Genomic DNA, 20059 nt, shown 5'->3' with positions numbered 1-20059 from the left:
GAAAGTTTTTATCGAGTATACACTTGAAACTTCTGGTCCTGGTAGTTGGAAAAGAAGACCAGGGAAAAGGGGAGAGATCCCACCCTCAGGAATAGGCAGGTGGAAAAACTTGGGCTGTTGACAAGAGTACTTATCTGGAGTCCATTTGAACTGTGAGAGATGGATCCAAGGCAACTCCTTGAATCTTAAATAAACTTTTTGGAGAAGCATTTTCAAGTCTATACTTAGAATACAACCACAGGATATTTAAAATTTTAAGCTTGTGAGTATTTTGTAATTAGTGCTTTATTAGGGCTAGATTAACAGCTTATCAGAACTCCAGTGGTTAATGTTATAACTCTGAACTTTGAAGTCTTGGTATAACAATAGCATAGAAAGGGAAGAAGTCTGAAACATTTTTATTTCTTATATATCTTAAATCATTTCCTTAAGCCTTTACAACTTGCATTTACATAACTTAGAACACTTTCTTAGACTCTCAGAACTTACATAATCTTTAAAACTTTTTTCTAACCAATTATTTACCTTGATACACCATTTAAAGGAACATTAGAAAGATACTTTGAAACCTGTTTTATGAGTTTGTCTTCATCAGTGTGAAGTCTGGCACCAAGGCAGACTGTCTGGGCCTGCCTTTCTCAGCAGGAGACCAAGCAGCTCTAGAAAAGTGAGGCTTGATTGACATATGGAATTAACTGACAAGGCAGCCATAGGCTTCCAGAATGAGTTGGTATGCTTGCTGCTGTTAAAATGACAAAGCTACAGTTAGCCTAGCCTTCAATGCTATCAGAGATCTGAGAAGCAGAAAGTGTAATCTAAATGGCAAATATACAGCACCTTAAATGACAGAGACTTACCCACTATCCAGGTAGTTACCTTAGGCTCCTGTGGTCTTAATGGCTTCATTAGAGACAGAAATAGTCTTTGGCTGTCATACTGGATAGCATTACATCTTCAGGTACCACACAGGGCAGCATCTGCCTTTGGCTGCCAGGCTCAGAAGGTCTGAGAGATTTTCTTGCGGTTGAGGTACTTGGGAAGATTGGTCTACCTTGACTTAGGCAGAGTATGGCAGTTAATCCAACAGTATCCACAGTTTCTGCAGAGTCCTGGTGGTAGATGAGGCATGGGACAGTTTTGCCCAGTGGCCAGTATTACCACAATCCAGGTGAGTTATCATGTCCCCTCTGTCTTCTTTGGAGACTTTCAGGGTTGCCACTAGGAGTTGGCATTTCTGTCTATCGTGGTGAGCCTTTTTTTTTTTTGGTGGGGTGAGTTTTTGAGACAGTGTTTCTCTGTGTAGCTTTGGAGCCTGTCCTGGACTCACTCTGTAGACCAGGCTACCCTTGAACTCACAGACATCCACCTGCCTCTGCCTCTTGAGTACTGGGATTAAAGGAGTACACTACCACTGCCTGGCATGAGCTTTTTTTATTAAACATTTTGGATTTAGCAAATATCTGAAGGAAGAGTTTGAGGACCATCTCTTAAGTACATCTGAGCTAACAAACTTTATTTGATTTTAGTTACTTGCTTTAGGCTTAACCTTGAAAACACATACAGGAGCTGAATAAAGCTTGTCACTAAATGAATTACATAGCAGCTTACAAGTTAGTAGTTTTTTTTAAAATAAGATTTGGATTATATAGCTGTCAAGTTTGAGCCTTAAAAATTTAAGTTGAAGAGTTAATTAAGATCTTTTAACATCAAAATAAAACATTAAACCATAAATGCAGCCCATAGGTAGGTTGGGAACTTTACAAAACCATAAATACAGTTCACAGAGAGACTGGGAAATGTGTCTTTTCAGATCCTTTTTAGCACACCATTACAAAATATCAGTTTTTTGTATGACTCAGTTTGCGGCGTGCTCCTCTCGACCAGCAAGGAAGAAAGACCGCCACACAAAGATTCTTCCCGATCACACTTTATTGGAGAGCCTTTGGTTAAAGGAGAGGTGGAAGCGAGGGGAGGGGGCAGTGAAAGCGGCTGCTTTATATAGGGAAAAGAGGCGCGAATCGCTGGCTGAACTTAGCCTGCGGCCACCAGGCACGACAGGATTGGTGAGGGGCCAATATAACTTGTGCATATGCAAAGCAGAGGCGTGTATTTCATTGAAAGCATTGTCTTAGGAGTAATAAATCTTCAGAATGCAGAGAAGTCAGCGCCATCTTATAATGGCGATTGTCCCGGCTCCCTGCATCAGTTAGCAAAGACAATTGTGAATCTGAGTAGATATTAGGAGTTAAAAAAATATGTTGTTACTATTTAAATTTTCTAGAAGTCTAGTATTGAGCAGTTAGCAAGGACATACATAGATAGACATGCATCTCTAAGTTACTTTTTGTTAACACATATACTAAAATTGGAGTAATACAGAGAAGATTAGCATGGCCCCTTCACAAGGATGACATGCAAATTTGTGAAGTATTCCATATTTTTATACTTAGAGTTAAGAAGTCTAATTAAACCTACTACCTGGTTCAAGACCTCTGGTTCATTAATTCTGCAGTGGTCCCCCTTTATCCTGTGGTCCCCAATCCTTATACACTCCTTTCCACTATCCTTTCAAGAACCTCCCATTTCTCAGTTCTGGATCTCATGGATGCTTTCTTCTCTATTCCTCTCAGCCCTCAGTCTCAAAATATTTTCACTTTCACCTAGACTGACCCTGACACTCACCTTTCCACACAGCTGACCTGGACTGTCTTGCCACAGGGATTCAGAGACAGCCCACACCTATTTGGTCAGACCCTAGCCTCTAACTTGCTCTCTTTGTCTCTCCCTGGCTCTAAACTCATAAAGTATGTAGATGGCATTCTACTCTGCAGCTCATCATTATAAGTTAGCCAAACTAACACCTCTGTTCTTCTAAATTTCTTGTCCAGCCAGGGTTATAGAGTCTCGCCTTCCAAGGTCCAGCTGTCCATTCCTCAGGTCACCTATTTAGGTCTAACCATTACCCCAACCCACAAGGCCATTACTTTATCTAATCCAGTCTCTTACAGTTCCCTCTACTAAACATGAGATTCCATCATTTCTGGGAATAGCTGGCTTCTTATGATCCTGGTTCCCACCTTTTTCTCTTCTTGCTCATGCCTTAAATGAGGCAGTTCTTAGCTCCCTGCATGAACCTCTCCTTCACCCCATTACTAAACACTTCCAGAAGCTCCAACAGGCTCTCCTCCAGGTCCTAGCACATCATTTCCCAGACCTAACTCATCCCTTCTCTTTCTAGGAAACAGAAAAAGAGGGATATGCCCTTGGGACCCTAGGGCACCAGCTGGGACCCTCCTTTGTGCCTATAGCAAAGCTGTCAAAAAAACTAGACCTTACCACTCAGGGATAGGCACCTTGAATATGTTCTTTAGCAGCTGCTGAGCTCCTTATTCATGAATCAAAGAAACTAGCCTTTGGGTCACCTACCTATGGAGGACTTCGGGGGTCCAGCCCTTTGATAGCCCTCTCCCAGGGTCCAGGAGAATCTATGACCAGCTGATAACCTAATCTTTGACAATATTAAATGAATCTATATACATGAAACTCCTTAGGCCATTCACTTTATTTTTCTGAGTCAAGATTCTATCTACACAGCTTCAATTCTGTTCTCAGTCTGTTCCTCTCTGTCCCTTTTCCTCCTGTCCTAGCCTAGTTCTAACTAAGCTCTTTTTTCCTTGTCCTCATCTTCATCTGCATTTCTCCATCTTGGTTCCTTCTCCTTCCTCCTCTGGAACTGCTCTCAGTTCTACCCGCAGCCTGACTCGTACAATACAATGCAAAAGCTTCCAAGGTTCCTACAAGAGTCATGATAGCCAGCTTCATTTGAAACCCAAAAGGGGAGTGTGTGGTGGTATTGTGTTCCCCAAAATATTGTGTACTCTAATAAATTTATCTGGGGTCAGAGAACAGACAGCCACTAAATACAAAGGCTAGAAAATGGTGGCACTCACACCTTTAATCCTAGCATTCCAGAGATAGAAATCCCTCTGGATCTCTGTGAGTTCAAGGCCACATTGGAAATAGCCAAGCATGGTGACACACACCTTTAATCCCAGAAAGCCAGCCTTTAATCCCAGGGAGTGGTGGTAGAAAGCAGAAAGATATATAAAGCGTGAGGACCAGAAACTAGCGGCATTTGGCTGGTTAAGCATGTGGCTGGTTAAGCATTCAGGCTTTTGAGCAACAGTTCAGCTGAGAGCCATCGGGATGAGGACACAGAAGCTTCCAGTCTGAGGAAACAGGACCAGCTGAGGAATTGGCAAGGTGAGATAGCTGTGGCTTGTTCTGTCTCTCTGTTCTACCAGCATTGACCCCAATAACTGGCCTCGGGTTTGATTTTGTTAATAAGAACTTTTAAGATTCCTACTACATCTGGCGCCCAACGTTCATGTTACGAATTCATGAAAAAACTGTTTGCCTGTGGCCTTGTGAGCCCCAGCTCCGGCCCAAGCTACACTCAGCCGGTTGTGGTGGTGCACACCGTTTGGATTTGCTGAAGGAGGCAGAAGCAGGAGGATCCCGAGTTTGAGCCGGCCTAGGAGGCTTGGGAGAAGCTTTGGCCCGGACTGAACCACAAACAGTGGTGGGACCATGGAAGCAGTGGCTACTGCTCCACGTTGCCAGCTCCTTCTCATCATGTTGCTGACTGCGGTGATGCTGCTACCTGGGATGAAGGGTTTACTGCTGCTGGTTCAGAGAAGAATTGCCAGGACCATTGTGTTACAAGAAAGCATCGGCAAAGGTCAATTTGGAAAAGTTTGGCATGACAAATGGTGGGGAGAAATTGTTGTGAAGATTTTCTGTTCTAGGGAAGAATGTTCATGGTTCCGAGAGACAGACATTTATCAGACTATGATTGCTCCAAACCACAGAGGAGGAAAAAAAAAAAAAAAAAAAAAAAGTCTGCAGGAAACCATGACCATGCCTAACAGTGACTTTGAAATCTTCAAAAAGATGACAGGATCCTACAACGATGATTCCACATGGACTATGATAAAGCCATTAAGCCGATTAACACGATGGAAAAATTGACTTTGGACTACAAACTGGTCAGAACAATTTCGAGAGGACTAGTTGAGATGATCCAGCCTGACAGACTACTCAAACAAGGACTTGAAACAAGCCCTGAACTTTCCTATTATGCAGAGACTGGACAAACGATGCAGGACTTGATGATTAACCCCAAAATTTTCTTTTCAAGATTCCCTAAAGATATCTTCGCCCCTAGAAAGCAAAAAGAAAAAGAGAATAAGATATGAGATAGATCATTGAATCTACTCTGAGAAAGAAGATAAATAATAGGATAAATAGGTAGATCATTGAATCTACACTGAAGAAAAAGGGGAAGATATAAAAATGACAAAAGGTAGACTACTGAATGTATTATGAAAAGAAAAAAGAGAGAATATGGATATGATAAGATAAAAAGGGGGATTATGGAATCTACTTTTAAAAAGTAACTACTTGTTTTAAATAAGATAAGTAATGAAAATTTTTTGGTCTGAGTTTATCAGATGTTACTGGACTGGACATTGTTAATATATATAATGGAGTTTTTTGTCTGGATCTGTCAAATGTTAATGGACTAGACATTGTTAATGTAATCTTGACTGTATATTGCATATACTTATTGAAGATAGTTTTTTTTGTATTAGTTATAAGCTTTTTTAATTTTAGACAAAAAGGGAGGAAATGTGGTGGTATTGTGTTCCCCAAAATATTGTGTACTCTAATAAATTTATCTGGGGTCAGAGAACAGACAGCCACTGAATACAAAAGCTAGAAAATGGTGGCACTCACACCTTTAATCCTAGCATTCCAGAAATAGAAATCCCTCTGGATCTCTGTGAGTTCAAGGCCACATTGGAAATAGCCAAGCATGGTGACACACACCTTTAATCCCAGAAAGCCAGCCTTTAATCCCAGGGAGTGGTGGTAGAAAGCAGAAAGATATATAAAGTGTGAGGACCAGAAACTAGCAGCTTTTGGCTGGTTAAGCATTTGGCTGGTTAAGCATGTGGCTGGTTAAGCTTCAGGCTTTCCAGCAACAGTTCAGCTGAGAGCCATCGGGATGAGGACTCAGAGGCTTCCAGTCTGAGGAAACAGGACCAGCTGAGGAATTGGCAAGGTGAGATAGCTGTGGCTTGTTCTGTCTCTCTGATCTACCAGCATTGACCCCAATAACTGGCCTCAGGTTTGATTTTATTAATAAGAACTTTTAAGATTCCTACTACAGGAGTGAATAGAGGAGGTGGGTTCAGATAAGGCCTGGAATAAGTCAGAAAGGGAATTTATGTGCTCAAAATATATCCTCAAAATATATAAGTGGTTAGGTAAAATGTTACAAGTCTATCATAAATGTGCTCAAACTACAGTCTTACAGGTGGTTAGGTAAAAGAGTCTTTAAGTCACTAAAACAAAACTGCTCTATTTTCCTATGCCACCATTTACTGGCAGAGTGGTATAACTTTGCTCAGAGCTAGGAAAACCTGTCTCAAAGCTACATTGCACCTGGTATGCAAAAAATCCTTTTGTTCTGAGTCAACTGCTCTGGAATGCCACTTGGCCTGTGAGAGGAAAGAGGGTCTGAGCTTCATTAGCACAAGAAACAAAGCTATGTACCTTGTCTCCAAGGCAGTGTCTCCAAAAGGGTGTTTACCTTAATTCAGTAGACTGTTTGCCATTGGCCTAGGATGCTAGGTAAAATACATTGTTAAAAGTTCTTGGGGAAGTTGTGAGTGCACATTAAATTCATAGCAGAAGACAGTTGATAGGTTAATAAAGCTGAATAACACCAAATACTCTTTGAGATGGGTTCCTCTGGAAGAATGCCTTGATTTTTTTCCAGGTATAACTTTATCATATTCAGCTGAATTCTTACTACTGTTGTGCCCAGATCGTGACTGCCAGAGAGACCATCAAAGACGAGCATGCCGGAATGCAAAAGCAAGGTTTAATTCTGAATATCCAAAAGCAATACAAGCCTAGGCAGGGACTTCGTCCAATACATCCAACGCAGTGGAGGCTGGAGGAAGCGCCCACCTGTCTGCAAGCTCCTGTCTGCTCAGTTTTTAAAGGGAAAAGTCACAAGGTTACATCATTTAGGGGTGCTAGTACAGGTACAATTCTGATTGGCTTGTGTCTAGGAATTCCAGAAATCACAATTCAGTTTTCCTTCTAAGAAAGTAGTTGCCCACCACCATTTTTCATTGGCTGCCCCAAGATGGGGGCATCTGGTGATTACACAGTCACTATGGAAACTAGGGTTGGGACATTCTATGGTCAAGCAGTTGCCTAGGGGGCTAAGGAGAGGACATTCCATAGTCCGGCAGCCATTACCTCCTGACTACCTTGTGACTCTGTATTTTTACACTTCCTGGTTTCTGGAATCTGAACTGAATGGTCTCAGTAACTTCTGGCCTGTTCTCAAAAGGAGAAATCTTAGGCCTTAATTTTAGGGTGAAAGCATTTTGGTCTTATTTCTAAGATGGCTCATTTTGGTCTCACACTACAATCCTGCAGTTCATAACACCCACCATTATCTTTTTCCACCATAACCTGTCCAGTCTCTTAACTTATAAGGGCTTACAAGCTTTACCTCCTTCCCAAGTTCTTTCTCTCCAAGTGGCACTGGTGGAAGATGCCATACTTACTTTCCAAACTTTCCCATCCCTTAATATCTCAAGACTCTTCCCTCTACCTAATACTCACTATTCCACATCTTATTCCTGTACCAAAACCCTAGAGGACCTATTGCCCTATCCTTCACACATACAGGTGGGCACATTGCCTCAGGCCTCTTATACCTGCTACACAGATGGCAGCTCCTGTTTACATGAGAGGACCCATAAAGCAAGTTATGCCATAGTGTCAGATACTGGAGTGGTTGCAGCAAGGCAGTCCCTGCCCACACTACTAACCATCAGGCTGAACTAATAGCTCTCGCCTGTGCCTTCCAGTTGGCACAGGGACAATCCCTAAATGTTTATACAGATTCCAAACATGATTTTCACATCCTTCTGTCCCACACTGCAATCTGGAAAGAGCATGGGCTTCTTACAGCAAAAGGAGGATCCATATCTAACTCAGGCCAAATAATGGCCATGCTAAAAGCCTCCCATCTCCCCAAAGCTAAGAAATTCACTACTGGTCTCATCAGACCAACAGCCCCATCATCTCCAAGGGAAATAACTGGGCCAACCAGTCAGCTAGGACAGCAGCCCTCCAGGTTCCAGACTCACCCTCCCCACCACAGAGAATCCACATACTACAACCTCACAGTCACCCCCTGACACTTGGCAAATTCTGTCCTATCTACATCATCTCTTCTACACTAATAGTCAGGCTTCATCTCATTTTGTCAAGGCTCACCTACAGCCTACCTTTAAGGACTTACAGTTCTTAAGGACTATTACTTCTTCTTGTGAAATTTGTCAAAAGTCAAATTCCAACTCAAAATATTGGAGCCAACCTTTTCCCACTCACCAAACTAGGGACTCTCTTCCGGGAACGGACTGGCAAGTAGATTTTACCCATATACCCAATGTCAGACAAATTAAATATCTTCTCTTGCTCATGGATTCTTTCTCAAACTGGGTGGAGGCTTTCCTGGTTTCTAATAAATGGGCTCAGAAAGTCTCTGACCTCCTTCTCTGGGAGATTATCCCCTGATTTGGGATTCTTGCCTCTCTCCAGTCTGATAATGGCCCAGATTTCCCAAACCTTATCTAAAAGTCTTAACATCCTTTGGCATTTCCATATCCCTTACCATCCTCAGTCCTCAGAGAAGGTGGAATGGACCAACTGTTCTTTAAAAACATTCTTATTAAGATGTGACAGGAACTTCACCTTAACTGGATAAAACTATTACCTCTGGCTCTTTTCAGGCTCTGGGCCCTTCCCTTTTAATTACACTACTCAAACTCATCTATGAGAGGCCAGTTCTAACCCCTGGCCTTCTATCCAAAACTTCAGTCCTCCCTGACCACCTGCTCATGCCCTTACTCTATCATCTCCATTCTCTCTTGTGGAATTTTGATGACCATTCCCTACCCCAGCCATGCGACAACTCCTGCCCACCCCCAATCAACATCAGGGATCAGGTCCCTCTTTCCCTTCCAGGCCAGCACAGCTTACCCCCTTTCCCTAAGTGACAGGGACCCTTCAAGGTAATTCTTGTAACCCCTACAGCTGCTAAGGTTAAGTGCTTCCCCCACTGGATTTACCTATCTTACCTGAAGCCTTTTACCCCACCCCTAACGCAGGGGAATTCCTCCCCATACACAGTGTTGCAAACAGGGCCTTGCTCTCTTAAGTTCCAGAGGACACTGGGATCTACTCCCTTGTCTCCAATTCCAGAAGAATGAGGTTTCATCCCACCACCATACTCAATCCCGCTAGATTGGGAATCCCATATGTTTTTCTTCCTTTGAGTTCTCCTGTCTCTACTGATCACATTCTGCTTCATCAGTTTCCCTCCCTGTCTCTAATAATATTCAAATTTCTAATTAAGTACTGAGCTGCTTGTTACAGGACCATGTCAGTCATAGAGCCGGAGGTGCAAAGACCAGCAAATACACCCAGGCAGTAAGAAACAGTAACACCCCAGAAGTATTCACACCCCCAGACTCAAAAGGGTCTGGACTCTGCAAAAAACAGACTTTAATATAACAGTTTATTACTGTTAAATGCTCTCAGTGATCAATCACCTGTGTCTCCTGGATGCTAAAATGATATGGTGATAATGAAAGGAAACAGGTGTCTTAAGGTTTATCTCAAGTGAAGATAGAAAGCCTAATTGGTTTAAAAAAAAAAGCATGTTCCATATTTCTCTTTCCACCTCTCTTGCTATATGACTCCATAACTTTAACACTAACCAATAAAATTCTCATAGCAGAGTACTAAATACTATAGTATCACAGCTACCAACTCAGAATTTTAAATTCTCTGGTTGCTTCTTAATATGTCTAAAATCTGTCTCCCTCATAAACTTAAAAATTCCTCTGAGCTCCAGAGAGTTGACTTGGACCCATCTGGACAGGTCAGATCCACTTCAGATAAGTATCATTCAAACTTTCCTGGTCCCAGGACCCCCCTCCCTTATCCTGGAACCCCTCAGGGACCTCCCCTCATCTCATCTCCCCTTTCCCCCCATTGTACCAGGAACTAAGAAAGATTTTTTTTCCTAAACTTGATCTTCTGACTTGCCAGTACCCTGTCAGATCTAAATGGTGCTGGACGATTTTGCAGGGCTCAGAACAGCAGCAGAGACAATCAGCTGCCTCAGGAGGACTGGATACCTTGGCAAAAGTCCCCTCCCCACCCCTAAAAATTAACCAATGCCCACCAAGTCAGCTGGAAACAATTCCAGGAGACATGGCACCCCTATTGGCATTCACCCACCTCCCCTAACTCCTTACTTTTTATAATAACAAAAAGGGTGGAATGTTATTATTCTTAGCTACTTCTGGAGCCACATGACCACTCATGCACTCTCCAGCAGTCAGGCAAAATGCTTAGTCATTCCAGGGCCTTAAGTCCTATGTAATCTGTGTGCAGCATGGTCATGTAATCTGTGGGCAATGTGATCACATAATCTATGAGCATGCATGGCATAACTACGCAAGCCCATATACACATGCGGGAGGTTACCTATAAAAGCAGCTCACCTGCTCCCTGCTCTCCTCTGCACCTTTCTTTTCACTAGGCCTATTGATGTCCTATTCTTTTCTTTCTCCAATAAAAACTCTTGTAGTGGGTTCCCTTGCACCTCATGTTTTGTCATGCCTGATAAATAATGCAAATAAATAACACTAAGTATATCTTTATACCCTTAGGAAATTATCATCATAAAAAATCCAACCTAATCTAAAGTATTTTTAGAGACCTGCTGCTTTCTTTAGTCTAAAAAGTAAATACAGTAATAAATCAAGGACTAAGAAGTTTTATAGGTGCTGCCTTAGTTGGTTTATACCATGGTTTATATCTTAAGATGGTGGTGAAGTCATGTGGCATATACCCTTTAATCTTAGTAAAGATGGTTGCCAACCATGTGGTTGCTATTTACAATATCTATTTAACTAAGCAAGAGCTGGATCCATGTTATATTTACAGTAAGTAGTTCTATTTTTTATATGAGAGTTGAGTTACATATATAATGTTGTATCAAATTAAGACTACCCACATATAGATTTTTAACTATAAGCCTTTTGTTATAAGTCTTAAGCCAAATTTTGTTACAGGTTTTATAGACTTTTTAAAATTTTTTTTTATTTATTTTTTTTTATTTTACAATACTATTCAGTTCTACATAACAGCCACAGATTCCCTTGTTCTCCCCCCTCCTGCCCCCTCCCCTTCCCCCCAGCCCACCCCCCATTCCCACCTCCTCCAGATCAAGGCCTCCCCCAAGGACTGAGATCCACCTGATAGACTCAGTCCAGGCAGGTCCAGTCCCCTCCTCCCAGATTGAGCCAAGAGTCCCTGTACAAGTCCCAGGTTTCAAACAGCTAACTCATGCAATGAGCCCAGGACCTGGTACCACTGCCTAGATGCCTCCCAAACAGATCAAGCCAATCAATTGTCTCACCTATTCAGAGGGCCTGATCCAGTTGGGGGCCCCTCAGCCTTTGGTTCATAGTTCATGTGTTTCCATTCGTTTGGCTATTTGTCCCTGTGCTTTATTCAACCTTGGTTTCAACAATTCTCACTCATATAAACCCTCCTCTTTCTCGCTAATTAGACTCCCGGCGCTCCACCCGGGGCCTAGCTGTGGATGTCTGCATCCAGATTCCTCAGTCCTTGTATGGGGTTTCTGGCACAACTATTAGGGTGTTTGGCCATCCCATTACCAGAGTAGGTCAGTCCCGGCTGTCTCTCGGCCATTGCCAACAGTCTTTTGTGGGGGTATCTTTGTGGATTTCTGTGGGCCTCTTTAGCACTTTGTTTCTTCCTTTTCTCATGTGGTCTTCATTTACCATGGTCTCCTATTCCTTGTTCTCCCTCTCTGTTCTTGATCCAGCTGGGATCTCTCGCTCCCCCAAGCTCTTTCCCTCGACCCTCGCCCTTCATTGCTCCCACTCATGTCCAAGCTGTGCATGTAGATCTCATACATTTCTCTGTCATTGGGTGATCCCCGTGTCTTTCGTGGGGTCCTGTTTTCACCAAGATCCAGCTATACCACTCTTGGGCATATACCCAAGAAATGCTCAATCATACCACAAGAGCACTTGCTCAGCTATGTTTATATCAGCATTGTTTGTAATAGCCAAAACCTGGAAACAACCTAGATGCCCTTCAACTGAAGAATGGATAAATAAATTGTGGCACATATACACAATGGAATACTACTCAGCAGAGAAAAACAATGACATCATGAGTTTTGCAGGTAAATGAATGGATCTAGAAAAAATCATCCTGAGTGAGGTAACCCAGACTCAGAAAGACAAATATGGTATGTACTCACTCATAGGAGGATACTAGATGTGGAACAAGGATGACTGGACTGCTACTTACATCACCAGTGAGGCTACCTGGAAAACAGGTTTTATAGACTTTTTAACCATACCTAATGAATTTATATCCTGAGATAGAGTTTACAGCATAATCTTGAGAGATTTATTTTTTGAGAGCTGAGTGCAGAGAAATCATAGAGAAAAGATTTTTAAGAGTGAGAAATAGAGAAACCTTAGAGATAAGTGACTTTTATAAATGTAGCATAGAGCAAATATACATATAAGAGATTTGGGGATCCTTTGGGCAGAAGTTATCATATGAGAAAATTTTAAATCAAATGTTTTAGTCTTTGCCATTGGTCTATACTGAAGTCAAGCTGTTTGTAGTAACAAAGCAAGGCTGTAATAAAATCTGAGTTAATGGAGGAAGAGAGAAAGGGTCACAGAACAAAACACCACTGTGGGGAGGGTTCCTATATGCTCCAAGAGGGGGTTGAGAGAGAGCACAGTGACCCAGGTGGGCTTAGAGAAGCTGTGGGGCTGCAGGAAACATCTGAGAGGGAACATTGTCATAAAGTATAGGAATTCTGCCAGAGGCAGGAAACGAAACTTCAAGAGGGAGCTCAGAGCAGAAACTGCAGGACTTCAGGCAGGAGCTGAGAGATAGTGCAGTGGGCCTGAAAAGTTTAGAGTGACTTCATGACTGCAGGCTGCTCTTAGAGGAGGAGACATGGGAAGGGTTATAGGTAAGTTGTAGGAGGGAACTGCACCTCCCAAGGGGAAACAAGAGAAAGGTCCAGGAAGGAGCTGAACTGAGGTGGATAAAGTATCCTTGTGACAAAAATTTTCATCCAGGTCACCTCCAAGTGGAATGGGAAACTTGTTAGAGAGAAATGTTCTGAATCATAGAGGAAAGGTGTCCCTTCCCATGAGATTGGTGGCCCAGCAGGGAGTCAGGAGGTTCCTGGCAATAATACCTGTGGCTTTTGTAGTAATAGCAGATAAAGCAGGTAGCTCCAGGGTGACACTTATCCAATAGAGAAGGAGAGGAGAGAACAGCTGAGGCTTTTGGGAGAAGAGAAAGGCTAAGTGTCTTTAGTAGAAAGATGTTCTCTTATAGGCATAAAGAAATACCCAGATGAGTGCAGCAGGCTAGAGCCAGGAGATGCTAAACAAGTACCCAGGCAGGAGCAGAAGTTTCTAGAGGCTGGGGGACACTTATGGAGTGGACAAGGAGTAGCAGAAAAAGAGGGAAAGCGGCTGAAGAGTCAGATTTTAGAAATTGAATCTAATTTGGTGGGTGGCAGAAACTAGCAGAAATAAATGATCCATACATACTTTCATAGAGTCAAATTGGCAGCTTGATTCAGAAGGGCTGAGTCTTTTTGGAAAGGAGCTCAGGACATGGTATGCAGCCAGGATAATTCTATAACAAGTAGGGACTGAGGAAGAGTGGTGGCCAGAGTTGACTTTGATATGTGAAATAGGCACCTCAGCCATTTTTCCAGAGTTTGAGTGTGAAGGAGGACATTCTTACCAAAATATATAAAATCATTTTTAAAAAAGCACATTGAAGTAACAAGTAACTTGGTTATATTGAGAGAGGCAAAGGATGAAGTAAAGGTTTTTGAATATTCTATATGAAGTTTTAAAACACATATGTGAGGGAAATTATGTGGGTAGGACAATGGAGTTTATTCTATTATCTGGGCAGTTTTCGATTGTGTTTGTTTAATTGAAAAAGTATCTTATTTTTTTATGCCTTGGGTGTGTTGGGGAGGGAGTTACTTTGAATACAATTAAACCCTTGTGCTCCAGGTGTGTAAGTATGGGGTGGAGAAGGTTACTGGAACTCCATTCACAGAGAAGAGGGGAGGAGACAGAGAAACAGCCTTGCTCTGTGAGGTGGGTGTGGCTCAAGGTATTTTGCTGGCTAGAGAAACAGCTTTGGGTCTGCCAATGAAATACAGATAAGCTTTTCAAAATGTAACTTGGAGATGATTCAGGTGTTGGGATGAACACTTCAGAATAAGAGAACATTGTGCTCCTTGCCCTGATACCTGGGGGAAAATTGTTTTTCTTTTAATCACAAGTCAACAGTAAGGGGTGGAAAGTTTCACCATTCCAGTAAAGTAAAGAATTTGACTACTTGTTTTCATTAAGAAGTCTACTTGGGCCAGGCAGTGGTGGCACACGCCTTTAATCCCAGCACTCGGGAGGCAGAGGCAGGCAGATCTTTGTGAGTTCAAGGCCAGCCTGGTCTACAGAGTGAGATACAGGAAAGGCACAAAGCTACACAGAGAAACCCTGTCTCAAAAAAACAGAAGAAGAGGAAGAAGAAGAAGAAGAAGAAGAAGAAGAAGAAGAAGAAGAAGAAGAAGAAGAAGAAGAAGAAGAAGAAGAAGAAGAAGAAGTCGTCTATTTGGCAAGAGAATTGATAGTGGAGTTGGAAAATGAGTGATTAACCTGCATCCCTGGAGAAAGGTCTGAGAGGGGGAAGTAGGCAGACAGGAAACAGCCAACAGAACCCTGGTCAGGGAAAGATGATGTTATGATATAGCAGAAGAGAGAGAGAACATCTGATTGAAGTCTAAGATTTATTTGGCCTAAGCCCAGGTATCCAGGAAGAGCCTGAATTAGTCATATTAGCGGTGGCTGCTGGAATTGGGAAGTCAATGTTGGCCAGGAAGGTGAGGAGAGCCTGGGGGAGGCCAGCTCTATAGGTACCACACTTCCAGTATGTCTTCTACTTCAGCTGCAGAGAGCTGGCCCAGTGCAAGCCGCTGAGTCTGGTTGAGCTCATAGCAAAAGATCAGCTGTGTGCCCACAGCTCCAATCAGGCAGATTCTGTCTCACTCTGAGAAGGTGCTCTTCATCATGGATGGCAAAGATGAGCCAGCATGGGTCTTGTGGCAGCAGAATCCCAGGCTCTGTCTGCACTGGAGCCAACAACAGCCTGTGCACATACTGCTGGCCAGTTTGCTGGGGAAATCCATCCTACCTGAGGCTTCCTTGCTACTCATAGCTGAGAAAATAGCTTTGCAGTTCATATGAGAAATGTTTCGGATTGCTTTCCCCTTCTATTATACAAAAGTTCAGAGCTTAACATTTAATAGGTATTCTGATAAGCTAGTCTGATAAGCATGTTACTGTTCAGTTACAAGCTCAACATTTTAGATTTATATTGGTTGTCATCTAAATATAAACTTAAAAGTGTGTTTCATCAGGCCTAAGATATCTCTGTCCAATCTGTACCTGGCTCTCTGGACAGAAGGAAAATGCACATGCTTTTAACCCAAATCTGTAGTTTTTGCTAGGACTCAAATGTAGATGTAACAGTCTTATTAAATAAGAAACACAGAGCCAAATGCAGAGTTAAAAGCCCAAGAGGTGAGAGCTGATACTAAAAACCCTTTCTTACTTTTCACTGCTGCTGCTGTCCTCCCCTGAGAAAAGAGGCCTCAGAAGATGCCTTTTGTTAAAGCTACAACCACACTTATCTTGGCAAGAATCTGTAGTCCTTTGTTTCTTGTCCTGTCTGTCCATTTTGTCCTGTTGTCAGCAGTTGATTCGAGGATACTTTGTTGTCCAGTGGCTAACTTTTGCCACAATGAAAGTTAACTCCATATGCAGTTTCTTCAATGCCTATGTTTTCTCTGAAGTAGATTAGTACTGCCAGGAGCCGACATGTCTCACAGTCATAACAAAAAAAGAAAAATTTTCTAAGTTATTAAAACCTTTTAATTGCCATATTCTGTAGATCTCTGAAGGGTTTGAAGATGACCTGTCTATCTAAAATATATCTGCTCGATCTTCAAAACACACCTAACTACAAGTTTGATTCTAATGTCTAACTACTAAATTTCATTTCTTTACATCCTAATAGTTGGTAATAATAACATACAAGGATCAGCAAATTGCATTACATTGTTAAATGAATGGTATAAGTACAATATCTTGAACAAGGTTAGAAATATACGTATAGCATTTTCTAACAATATCAATCACAATATATATAATTTGTATACAATATACAAAAATCCAATCCAATCCAATGTAAAGTATTTAAAACTAGTAATTGTCTTTTAAAAGTAGATTCAATAACCTATCTTTTTATCTATATCATATCTATATCTTCTCTTTATTTTTCCAAGTAGATTCAATAATCTATCCTCTATTCTATCATTTCTTTGTATCTTTTTTTTTAAAACAAGAATCTTAAATCTAATCTCCTTTGCTTAGCCCTTTTCCTAACCCTTAACAACAACTTGAAACCAACCCTTCTAAACAATGAAAATTATCCCAAACCCAAAACCCATTAGCAGACCAAAAAAACCACCCGCCCCATACCACCTCTTTGGGAATGTGGGCGTCGTATTCTTAAAATTGATTCCTGCTGGATATGGGCAAAGGTATCTTTATTCTGAAAATAAAAAATTTGTGTTAATTGTCAAATTCTAAGAAAGGTAGCTATATCCTTTGTTATCCAGTCTGTGCATAATGCCAAAGTTCAGGGTTTATCTCAAGTCCTTATTCAAGAAGTCTTTGAAACTGGATCATCTCAGCTAGCCCTCTCAAAATTGCACTGAGCAGTTTTTAGTCCAAAGCTGATCTGTAGATGATGTTTGTCAGCTTAGTGATATTATTATTGTCCACGTGGAATTGTTGTTGTGGGGCCCCATCTTCCTGGAAACTTCAGTTGATGTTAGGCCTGGCCATGATTTCCTGCAGAAAACTGATAAAGACTCAAACACAAAGACATGTATAGGCAGCTAATTGAAGTCTTTTTTCTCTAGAAGTAGTTAGTATTCTATATGACCATTATTATCTTAACAAAGTTTAATATATATTAATCTTGTAAATTTTCATATAAAATTCATACTTTAAGAAAAGTTTAAAGAATCAGAATAGAATCAAAGAGTTGAGATTAGTAATAGAATAGTCCCTTAATTAATTTGTTTTTTCTCCTGTCCCATATCGGAAGATGGCTCTTTCTTCTGGCATGATACAGGGAGTTTGCATTTTCCTTTTAACAACATGCTTGAGTTTAAAGAAGGACAGAGCCATTCTCCAACTCCAAAGCCAGCTTTAAATTTTAATTGAACTGGGACTACAAGAAGACCAATAGTGTTAAATGTCTTTAGAGAAGAGCAGAAACAAACATTTAGGAAGACTTATGAAATTTTATAGATGATATACCAATAGATCATTTTATTCTTTTTCCTGGGACAGATGATTTGTCCTTTTTCTACAGTTGTCTCATTTATCCAGTGTTCTTCAGATTCCTTAGCCTTCATTCTCCTAAAAGACAAAAACAAAAACCTTTCCCCAAGACTAATTTTGGGGAGGTTCCTTTTTGGCAAGTTATATCTGATTAAATGAAAATGCATGTGTTAATGGTATGAGTTAGTTTAAATTGGAGAGTCAGGCTGGTTGATGAACTATCACCGCCTCTAATTAAGAGGTCTCTCTTGTTCAAATTGAAGCTTTATCAATTTTGATGGTATCCACAGCTTATCTCCTCCTGTAGAAACCAAAGCAAAATCTTGTCCCCAATGTAACACATATCGCAGATTTCCATTCTGAGGTCAACACATCCTTAAAGATAGATTTAATTCTGTAGTTTTTTTCTATTATCCAATGTCTCTCTGCAGCTGTTGTTCCTTTCTCATTAGCATTGAGAAAATTCAAAATTAATAGAGCATTATGCAGTGTATTTCTGGAGGGTTTTGTTACCCCTTTCTGTTTATTTAGCATATCCCTTAGAGTTCTGTTTGATATTTCTATAACTGCTTGGCCTGTAGGACTATGTGGTATACCTGTAATATGCTTTATATTGTAACAAGCAAAAAACTGTTTCATTTTAACAGAGACATATGCTGGAGCATTGTCAGTTTTAATTTGTGCAGGTATACCCATGATGGCCATGACTTCAATCAAATGAGTGATTACAGAATCAGCATTTTCAGAACTCAAAGCAGTTTCCCATTGAAATCCTGAATAAGTATCAATGGTATGGTGTACATATTTCAATTTTCCAAATTCTGCAAAGTGAAACACATCCATCTGCCAGATTTCATTCCACTGAATACTCTTTGGGTTACATCCTGCTGGTAATGGCGTCTGATTGTAAAAGGAACAAGTTGGACATTTCCTTACAATTTCCTTGGCTTGTTGCCAGGTTATGGAAAAATTCTTTTTTAAACCTTTACCATTGACATGATGTTTTTTTTTTTTATGAAATTCTGAGGCTTCCAGCACATTTCCTATCAATAATTTATCAATCTCATCATTACCTTGTGCTAGAGGGCCTAGCAGACCAGTATGGGATCGGATGTGAGTTATATATAAAGGATGACTCCTTTTCCTGATTGTATCTTGCAATTGAATAAATAGTGAAGTTAATTCGGAAGCATTGGGGATAAATTCTGCAGTCTCAATATGTAATACCACTCTTTCTGCATACTGAGAGTCAGTTACTATGTTGGGAGGTTCTGAAAAATCCATTAATACCAACAGAATAGCATATAATTCTTATTTTTGAACTGAATTATAAGGACTTTGAATCATTTTACTTAAATTTTCTGATTTGTAACCTGCCTTTCCTGGTTTGTTTGCATCTGTATAAAATGTATGAACTCCAGATATGGGTATTTCCCATACAATTCGAGGCAAGATCCAATCAGCTCTCTTTATAAGATCAATTCTATCGCTTTTGGGATATTTGCTGTTAATTTCTCCCAAAAAATTACTGCAAGCTCTTTGCCAAGGTTCACTTTCTGTCCATAATTTTTTAATGTCCTCCTTAGTTAAAGGTATGACAATTTCTGCTTGGTCTATTCTTGCTAATTGACAAAGTCTCAATTTTCCTTTCCAAATCAAGTCAGAGATTTTTTCCACATAAGTTTTTAAATTTTATTCAGTTTATTTGGTAAAAATATCTATTCCAATATAATATCTTCCTTCTGCATTAATATTCCTGTAGGAGAATGCCTAGAGGGTAGAAAAACCAAAATGCAATCCAGCTTTGGATAGATATGATCCACGTGTCCTTCATGCACTTTCTTTTCTATCAAGGCCAATTCTTTCTCAGCTTCAGGTGATAATTCTCTTGGACTATTTAAGTCCTTGTCACCTTCTAAGGTTTTGAAAAAATTATTCAGTTCATCATTTTTTACCCCAACAATAGTTTGTAGATGAGAAATTTCTCCAAATAATCTTTAAAAGTCATTAAAAGTCTGTAGTCTGTCTCTCCTAATTTGTCCTTTTTGGGGTCTAATTTTTTGTAGACCTATTTTATATCCTAAATAATTAATGGAATCTCCTCTTTGTATCTTTTCAGGGGCAATTTGTAATCCCCAGCAAAGCAAAATTTTCTTTACTTCTTCAAACATTCTTTCTAAAGTGTCTGCATTTGAGCCAGCTAGTAAAATGTCATCCATATAATGATAAATTATAGACTAGGAAATTTTTTTACATATTGCTTCCAATGGCTGTTGTACAAAATATTGGCACAGGGTTGGCCTATTCAACATTCCCTGTGGGAGGACCCTCCATTGATATCTCTTAACCGGTTGAGAATTATTATAAGTAGGCACCATGAAGGC

At 40.7% G+C, this 20059-nt stretch overlaps 1 non-coding gene across 1 annotated transcript; it reads left to right on the top strand.

The window, feature by feature from the left end:
* Positions 1–2336: 2336 nt before the first annotated feature.
* Positions 2337–2442, top strand: LOC121831844 (U6 spliceosomal RNA). Its single transcript, XR_006075448.1, has one exon. It is a non-coding gene; the product is annotated as a U6 spliceosomal RNA (small nuclear RNA).
* Positions 2443–20059: the final 17617 nt, after the last annotated feature.

Source organism: Peromyscus maniculatus, chromosome 8, assembly GCF_049852395.1.
Source record: "Peromyscus maniculatus bairdii isolate BWxNUB_F1_BW_parent chromosome 8, HU_Pman_BW_mat_3.1, whole genome shotgun sequence".
NCBI lineage: Eukaryota > Metazoa > Chordata > Mammalia > Rodentia > Cricetidae > Peromyscus > Peromyscus maniculatus.
This window is presented reverse-complemented; position numbering and strand designations above follow the sequence as displayed.